General features: G+C 40.3%; 1 long non-coding RNA gene across 1 annotated transcript in view; it reads right to left on the reverse strand.

The window, feature by feature from the left end:
- LOC138363893 (uncharacterized) overlaps positions 1–3280 on the reverse strand; it is a 167598-nt gene extending 164318 nt beyond the window's left edge. The window contains exon 1 of the long non-coding RNA XR_011228234.1: positions 3068–3280. This is a non-coding gene — a long non-coding RNA (uncharacterized lncRNA). The remainder of the gene's footprint in view (positions 1–3067) is intronic.
- Positions 3281–10258: the final 6978 nt, after the last annotated feature.

A 10258-nucleotide genomic window follows, 5' to 3' on the forward strand; every position in this document is an offset into this window, starting at 1 on the left:
TTTGACACGGGGGAGATACCAGATGAACTTAAAGTAGCAGACATAGCCCCTCTACACAAGGGAGGGAGCAAAGCATTGGCAAAGAATTATAGACCAGTTGCACTAACATCGCACATCATAAAAGTATTTGAGAGAGTGATTAGGAGTCAGGTCACCAATTTCATGGAGACAAATGACCTTCACAACCCAGGCCAACATGGATTTCGAGCGGGAAGCTCGTGCCTCTCACAGCTACTTGAGCACTACGACAAAGTCACTGAGGCATTAGGAGAGAAACAGAATGCTGATGTGATATACACGGACTTCGCAAAGGCTTTCGATAAATGTGACCATGGCGTGATAGCACACAAAATGAAGTCAATGGGAATAACCGATAAAGTAGGACGCTGGATACTCAGTTTTCTGTCAAACAGGACTCAGCGAGTAACGGTCAACCATATAAAATCTAGTCCAAGTGCAGTTAAAAGCTCTGTACCTCAGGGTACAGTCCTTGCACCGCTGCTTTTCCTTATTCTCATATCAGATATAGACAAAAATACAAGTCACAGCTTCGTATCATCCTTTGCAGATGACACAAAAATCAGTATGAAAATTACCTCGGCTGAAGACATTGAAAAACTTCAAGCTGATATTAATAAAGTTTTCGACTGGGCATTAGAAAATAACATGATGTTTAACAGTGATAAATTCCAGGTACTCAGGTACGGTAAAAATGAGGACCTTAAACATAATACAGAGTACAAAACACAATCAAATGTACAATAGTAGGAAAACAGCATGTAAAGGATTTGGGAATAATAATGTGACGACCTAACTTTTAAGGAGCATAACCAAGCAAATATTGCAACAGCCAGAAAAATGATAGGATGGATTACGAGAACTTTCAAATCCAGGGATCCCATCACAATGGTTGTACTCTTCAAGTCACTTGTGTTGTCCCGTCTTGAGTACTGCTCAGTACTCACTTCCCCCTTCAGAGCAGGAGAGATTGCTGAAATAGAGGGAATACAGAGAACATATACGGCACGCATAGACGCAATAAAGCACCTAAATTATTGGGATCGTCTCAAAGGCCTCCAAATGTACTCACTAGAAAGAAGACGAGAGAGATATCAAATAATATACACCTGGAAGATACTGGAGGGCCAAGTACCAAATCTACACAGTAAAATAACAACGTACTGGAGTGAACTATATGGAAGAAATTGCAGAATAGAACCAGTGAAGAGCAGAGGTGCCATAGGCACAATCAGAGAACACTGTATAAACATCAGAGGTCCGCGGTTGTTCAACGTCCTCCCAGCAAGCATAAGAAATATTGACGAAACAACCGTGGACATCTTCAAGAGGAAACTAGATTTATTCCTCCAAGGAGTGCCGGACCAACCGAGCTGTGGTGGGTATGTGGGCCTGCGGGCCGCTCCAAGCAACAGCCTGGTGGACCAAACTCTCACAAGTCAAGCCTGGCCTCGGGCCGGGCTTGGGGAGTAGAAGAACTCCCAGAACCCCCATCAACCAGGTATCAACCAGGGGGTTAAGATGGTACATAGTAATGATGACTTTACATTCTCGTAAAGCCACTAGCACGCATAGTGTTTCGGGCACTATTTCGGGCAGAAATGGCAGAATCTATTGCGTGCACCCGATCATATTTTCGGTTCCCCGGTGAAAGGCCACCATCATGTTATACTTATGCACTTCCTGTCTTGCTAATGACTTGTGTCCACATAAGTGACGAGGGAGGCGTCTTGTGCTCTAGAAATCAGTTCATCTGAGCAGTCGAAAACTCCTGGCTTGTTTCAGCAAGGACAAGTGGTGGCTGTGTGTAGAGACAGTGCTTTGTCTTTGAATTGTTATTAGTTGGACTGACGTTCCCAGGATAGGCGAAGTTCAATAACGAGACGGCAGGACTGGCCGTCTATTGAGAAGTTTGTCTTAGTGTGTTGCTGGATACTTCTGCCAGGGTGTTGCTGGAGAGACGAAATGGGGTGTCTGACACATTGATGTTACGATGTAGGACTGGCCCATGTTGTGTTGAGTATGGTGAACTCACCAGTGTGAGGACCATTGAGCGTGGGTGACGTATAACACAAGATAGTGGACTCCCAGCAGTAGAAGACTGCAGAATTTGTCGTATTAGTGTCCTGTGCAAAAGTGACACTCACAATGTTCATATGTAAATATATAGTGATTATACAGTATATATTATATCTGGGAAAGTGCTGATTAGTATTGTCTACCCCCCCCCCCTTTTCCTTCCACGATTACTTGCTACTGCCAATTCTCTATAACTTACTATTGACTTGAGGTGAGATCAATGAAGAAGAGGCATCAAGCCCATTAGCAGCGATTGAGATAAAGAACCCGGTTACTGGCTGAGTGAGGCCATAACACTTTCCGTGTGAGGCATTGGTTGTAGTAGATAAATAGGCATAATAAGGGAGATATTAATAAGGTATTATATATTTCACTGAATAGAACGTGAAATAATAGAAACAAATTAAACAAATTTAGATTTAGCAAAGACCTGGGTAAATACTAGTTTGGTAACAACGTTGTTGACTTTTAGAACAAATTACTGGGTAATATAACAGTGTAGGATCTCTTGAGTTTGGGTGGATATTAATAGGAGCTGCTATGTATGGGCCAATAGACCTTCAGCAGTTTCCTTCATTCCTATGTTCTTATGTTTTAATTCTTGTTACCGATTTGTTCATGCTCTATCAAATTAAATCCATGATTACGAGATTCAAACATACTGGAATAGTATACACACGGCTTTAAAAACGTATCGTATAACAGCACCAGTCACTTCAAAGAATATTATGTCCGCTGCTTGACAAAATATTTAGTTTAATATTTTAAAAAATTTCAGTACATACTTCTTTTGTTGTCAGTCTTTGAACATTATCAACAGCATCTTCATAAATATGAAACTAGTAAAATCTCCCAGAGTTCTTTTACTGATGTCTAATGCCCTATGATACGAAACTTCTGAATTGATGTTAATACATCCAATGTTGTCCTCAATGATTTAAAACCTACATCACTTGTATACTTTTCATACCTGCAATGTGTTCCTGCATTGTAACCCGAACTCCCTCACACACCTGTAGCGCCCTCGCACATACCTGTAGTTCCCTCACACACCTGTATACATATCATACCTGCAATGTGTTCATGTATTGTAACCTGAGCTCCCCACGTGTTGCGACCCAAGTGGTTTTAACAGCAGTGACCATGTAGAGGGGACGGTGGACATTACCTGTAGCTCCCTCATACACACCTGAAGCGCCCTTGCACACACCTGAAGCTCCAACACACCTGCAATAAAAAAGACCTTTTAAGCATATCTCGAGCAAATTAATTAGTGCATAACCTTTAAAATGTATATTTAAATCTATACAAGTACATATATGTAAGGGACATTTGCAGACATTCAGGAAATATAAAAGAATTAGAATGCAGTTATAACCATCACCAGAAAGTGTTTAAATATACTAAGGAAAGGAAAATGTCGCTTTGAATCAACATGTAGATTTCTCCATCCTGTCATGCACGAAACCTCACACAAGGAAAGAAAGTGCTACGCCCTCAGCAGTCCATACTTTCACGTGGAAGGCACAGCACGCTAAATAGAGTGGCAAACAGGAAAATGGCTTTGGAGAAAAGCCAGTTTATATATATACCCAGGCGAAAGAGGTTTCAAAAGGTTGAACATTGTGCATGGAACTGGCTGGAAGACCCACTTGCATACCAGAATCACACATGCAATTACACCCCACAACAAATCTCCAGCTACGACAGGCAACAATCCTGCAACAATCAGTACTGGTCAGACCAAAACCGACATGCCCACACAATGGACCTGCCTGAAAAATCATCAAATTACCCCAAATAGAGTAACCTCGTTCATCTTTACCAACATACAAGGTCTGTAAACAATAGAAAATAACCAAGTACCGTTCATAAATAACCTCCTCACTTAGCCAAATCCATGCAAGAGAACTTTGACAGTGAGATCTGGATACCAGAATATAATCTATATAGATGTGATAGGGTAATTAGGTCACATGGAGGAGTAAGTTTGTATACAAGAGAGGACCTTGTATGCTCTGAGCTTAACTCTAGAAATGAGGTGGTAGTTAACTACTGGTAATAAAAAAAAAAAACTTATAAATTCTAATATTCAAACCACCAGATACAACGGCTGAGGATTTCACAAATCAGAGAGAATAGTCTCGATAATCCAACTGGCAAACCCAATAAATGATATCTTTCTAGGTGATATCAACCTGCCCAGTCTAAGATGGAGACTAGCGACCAAGATTATTATACCAGGAAATCTGTCTGGACATAGCCAACCACAGATTAGAGAACTACTTAGATTCTGTGACAAATTTTCACTCAACCAGCGGATAGTAAACTAATTACGAAAATATTCTAGATCTGAACTTCACAAACAAAGGAGACAATCAAGGACATTACAGTCTCATACCACATACTTAGATCACAAGCTCATTTAAGAGCAAACTATCATAATACCTGTACTAAGCCTAAAACAATGATCATGTATGAGGGGTTATTCATAAATTCAATTTTAATAATAGGATAGACTGGGAAAGATAGACAGAACTTAAAAGTAATTCCATTGAATGTTTTCAGTAATAATAATCCCACACAAGACATAAAACAACTGACTTCCCAAGAATACAGTCTAAAACTTATTCCTTTCTTGAAAGCCAGAAAGAGGACCAACGTAGAAAGAACAATCAGACGCGACTGCAAAAGAAGGAAAAAAACTGCTAAGGAGACATGACTATCTCAACAATAAAAACAATAATTTAAACAGTTTTAAAAAATCTAGCAGTGACTAAAGTAATCATATTAAATTTTAGAAATGCAATTAAAACACAAATATGACATTCAGGAGAAGGAAAAGAAAATATTCCTTCACATATGCGAAAAAAGCAGAAGCCACAGTCAATATTGGACCTATTTTTACAAGTGAAGGTTCATACAGAGGATAACACGGTAATCGTGATATCCCAACTCCTGAAAATATAACTGATACAGACACGAATTCAGCAGATTTTGAAGGAGAAATTGACAAAATGCCCATGCACTCAATAGGTATAAAGGAATGCCAAGTGCCAGTAGCATTGTGTGGAGAAAGAGCTTGCATACAGGGGAGATACAAGATTTGTTTAAATCAATAGGTTTCATATTTTGCTCCTCTTTACAAGGGAGGGAGCAAAGCAATGGCTAAGAATTATTGACCAGTCGCTCTAAAATCCCACACAATAAAAGTATTTGAGAAAGGGATCAGGAGGCAGGCTTCCAGTTAAATGGAGACCCATGACGACCTCAACCCAGGTCAACATGGATTTAGAGTGGGAAGATCATGCCTCTCGTAGCTACTTGACCACTACGACAAAATCACTGGGGCATTAGAAGAAAAACAATGCAGTTTGGTATATGCAGACTTCACAAAGGCATTTGATACATGTGACCAGAGTGATATCACAAAATAAGGTCAATGGGAATATCAGATAAAGTAGGTCGGTTGTTATGGTTGAGGCTGAATAGAAACAATCTTCATCCACATGGTTTTATTCTCAGCCAATCACAACAACAACAAAACAATTATCAGGTACATGAAATATTATTAACAAGATCATAAACAAAAGAGCATCTGCTCCAAACATGCTACCTCCAACATCTGTAGTACTCAATCCCAACATTCCTCCCCTTTTAAATAAACTATCCCTACAGGTAAAGTCTATCAGGCGGTCGTATGACTTCCTTATTTTCTCAACTGGGAGTCCTGACCTGTTACTTCTGGGAAACATTCTTCTGAATTACTCTTTGTAGACTCCATAGGGTTAACTGTATCCCCATTACCCTCTACTGCCCCCTTGCTCTGCCTCCCGGTCTCCTGCAGGTGCTGCTATCCCTTCATTATAAGGATGGATATCACTAGTTGCCCCACCCCCACCTGAAGGGTCTTCAAAATTCCCTGTGAACCTTGGCATGAGCTGATCGGCATGCCTTTTCCAATTAATGTTCCCAAAACTCTGCACTTGCACAGAGAAATTCCTGCGGCCCAGGACTTCCCTAATTTTTCCTTCCACCCAAGGCTTTCCACTTCCAAAATTCCTTGCATATACTGCATCCCCCTCATTAAACAACAATTCCACTGACTGGCCAAGCTAGTTACCGATTTCTCTTTTTCGGGATCTGTCTTTTACTGCTTCCATGTGCACTTTAAAGTGCCTGTTAAGCAGTAATTCAAAAAGATTTACCAGTAGTAGAATGAACAGTTTTCCTTTGATTATATAAAAAGCTACAAAGCCTTGTATTATTAGTACCTTCCGTAAACCACTTTAACCCTTCTTTCAAGGATCTCACTGCTCTCTCTGCTAGACCATTTGAAGAAGGATTATAAGGGGCAGGTGTTACATGATTAATACCATTTTTTCGAAAAAAAAAATCCTCCATTTACACAAACAAAATAAGGAGCATTGTCGGAGACAATTATGTCTGGCAATCCAAAATTACAAAATGTTTTCCTTAGTAATTCACAAGTTACAGATGATGATGTGGAATTACACACATGCACATCCAGAAATTTGGTGTATGAATCCACCACCACTAGGTAATATTTGTTATCCATAGGTCCAGCATAATCTATATGAAGTCTAGACCAGGGTTTTCCAGTGCATGGTCAAGAAAGTACTGGGGCCTGTGGTTTCTGATAATTCTTAAAGCAAATATGACATTATTTTTTTACCTCGGCAATATCCTGGTCTATATTTGGCCACCAAATCCAACTTCTAGCTTCAGCTTTCATAGCATTTATGCCATTATGGCCTACATGCAGCTGTTCCAAAATCTTACATCTTAGTTCCCCAGGCACCACCACTCTAATCCTATACAAGAGTACATCCTGGTGAATACTAAGGTCAGCCTTCACTACAGCATACTCTGAAATAATAAATTATCATTTCAACCATATTTTACATATTTTATCAACAGACTTAATTTGGGATCTCTACCAGTTGCCTTCCTAATAGTCTGGAATGAAATATCCTCAAAAGACAGATTGCACCAGATGAACATACTCCACTGGAATACTGGAATTTAATTCTTCTGTCACCGGCAATCTACTTAATGCATCAGCTACTACATTATCCTTGCCTGGCTTAAACTCTAAATCATACTCAAACTGCGAGAGTAGTAATGCCCATCATTGAATTCTAGCATTGGCATTAACTGGAATCTGCTTACCTCTGCCAAACAATCCTAGCAGGGGTTTATGGTCTGTTCTAGCAAGAAATTTCCTCCCCAGCAGAAAATACCTCAGTTTTTTTACAGCATATACCAAAGCTAAGGCTTCTTTAAGAGAATAATTCTGTTCTGCAGGAGATAATTTCTTGCTAGCAAAATATACTACTTTATCCTGACCATCTACTTCCTGTAATAACACACAACCCACTCCTACTGGGGAAGCATCTACCTCCAGTTTTAACGGGAGTCTACCTGTAAAATTTGTGAGCACTGGAGAATTGATCAATTCCTGCTTAATATTCCTGAGTGCATTCTCCTCTCTTGCTGCCCCACTTAAATCAAGCCCCTTTTTTCAACAATTCATACAAGGGTGCTAATTTTGTTGAAAAGTTCTTCACGAACTTACAAAAATATGTAACCATCCGAACAAAAGGGCATCTACTATTGCCGCTACATTTTTGTGGGGGAGTAAAGCCCTTGCCTGAAACATGGTACTACAGGTATTCAATGGCCTTGGTCTTCAACGTTGTTTTTCCCTTATTAATCTTCACATTGTGCTTTTGCAAAAGATTCAAAACTTGTTCTAATCTAGCATCATACACTTCCTCATTCTCTCCACATACAATAATATCATCTAAAAAACTAGCCACACCTGCAATGTTTACTAACAACTGGGACATGAATCTCTAAAAAAGTGCTGGAGACGAGGAGAGTCCAAAAGGAAGTCTTTTATACTTAAATAACCCCTTGTGGGTATTAATCAGTAACAATTTCTGGCTCTCCTCTACAGGAATTTGCAAGTAAGTATCTTTCAGGTCAATCTTAGAAAAAATTGCCCCTTGCAGACCACTGACAACTACTCATCTATCTTAGGTAAAGGGTACTTCTCAGTGTATACGGTTGTTCAGTTCCTTGAAGTCTGCACAGATTCTCAAGGATTTCCGATCTGCCTTCAACACTGGTACAATTGGGGCTGCCCACTCACTAAGTGTAATTGGCTCTAAGATGCCTTCTGCCACATGCTTTTCCAGGGTTGATTCTACCAATTGCTTGTAATGAAACGGCACTGTTCTTGCTTTGAAAAATTTAGGTGAAGCCCCACTTTTCAGGTGAATTTTTGCCACCATGCTATTAATTGGCTTATCTGCCTCCACTGAATATTTATCTAACATTTGTTCAGCACTTTTAATTGTTTTAACTACCGACAATTCATCTAGGCCCGCCAAGAAAATTCCTACTTTTTCCATGAGATCCTTACCACATAGGCTAGGATTATGTGAATCCACTACATAAAAATCCTGGACAATTTCTTTTCCATTATATCCTACTGTTGCCGACACCTTGCCATAGACCTTAATCGGTACATTATCATATGCACTTAATTTTTTACCTGGTTTTACATTCAATTGCAAGGTATCTGCCCAATCTCTAGACAATGTTGACACTGCAGTACCAGTGTCCAGTTCCAAGTGAACTAACTTCCCATTAATTACAAAATTCACCACTTGTGACTTCACTGAACATACCTTTTCTTTCACCGAATATAGTCGGGTTTCCTCACCTGCAGCTTCTTCAGACGGGTTACCTTCCTCTACTGCCTTGACCACAGTACCACTACCTCTTCTTCCTGCATTCCCTGGTCGTCGTCTCACCCAGGCTTTGCTGTTCCTGTTCAGATATTCCCTACGCACACTCTGCAAGTGTCCCTCCTTGTTACAAAAGTTGCATATATATAGGCACGAAATTTGCACTTGCTACTTATGTGATTGTATCCACAGTGTTTACATCTGGTCTAGCCCTGTACGACCATAATTTCCTGAGTAGAAGTCTTACTTCTAAATGCCCTTTCCAGGTTCAATATCTTCTCGAGCACTGTCCAAGAAGTCATCGATTGTAGATCCAAATTTCCTGCCACCTGGTTAGGGAAATAATTCTCCTTTTCCACTGCCAAGAACAACTGGTCCCTAACCTTGCCGTCCAACTGTGCTCCGAAGTTGCAGTGGTTAGCCAAAGCCTTCAATTCCGCTAATAAATTCTGTACGGATTGCTGCTGCTTTTTCGTCCTCTTCTGGAAATCCTTCAAACTCCTGTGATATGATGGTTTCACCACATACTGACGTTTAAGCAGGGCAATCAGGTCTACATAGGTCTTCGTGTGAGGTAGCTCAGGTGCACACAAATTTCCGAGAACACTATGCTTCAGAACCCGGTGAAACTAGGAGTACCGCTTTCCTGTTGGCGTCCTCCTTAATCTCCCGGTACTGAGATTTTGCTTCCAGCAGGCCGAGCCACAGGTCCAACGTGATCTTGGCAGTGTTTAACGGCTCCATTGACATGAGCGGCGTAGCCATGGCCACGGTGGTAGCACACAACTGTAGTATGCGAAGCGTCCACACGACGTGGAGATGTTTAGTCCTCATCGCTACTGTTATGGTTGAGACTGAATAGAAACAGTCTTCGTCCACATGGTTTTATTCTCAGCCAATCACAACAACAACAAAACAATTATCAGGTACATGAAATATTATTAACAAGATCATAAACAAAAGAGCATCTGCTCCAAACATGCTACCTCCAACATCTGTAGTACTCAATCCCAACATCGGTGGTATTAAAATTTCTGTGGAACAGAACACAGAGCAACTGTCAACCAAACAAAAGAGTTCAAGCACAGTTAAAAGCTCTACCGCAGAGTAGTCCTTGCACCACTTTTTCCTTATCCTCATATCACAGACATTTATACAAGTCACAGCGTCGAATCATCTTTTGCGGAGGAAAAAATCAGCATGAAACTGAATTCTGTTGAAGACATTGATAACCGAGAAATGGATATCAATTACATTTTCGACTGGGCGGCAGAAAATAGCATTGTTTTCAGTGATAAATTCCAGGAAATCTGGTACGGAAAAATGAGGACATTAAACAAAATATAGGGTACAAAACACAATCAAATCTGCCCATAGTAGGA

Source organism: Procambarus clarkii, chromosome 12 (genome assembly GCF_040958095.1).
Source record: "Procambarus clarkii isolate CNS0578487 chromosome 12, FALCON_Pclarkii_2.0, whole genome shotgun sequence".
Lineage (NCBI taxonomy): Eukaryota > Metazoa > Arthropoda > Malacostraca > Decapoda > Cambaridae > Procambarus > Procambarus clarkii.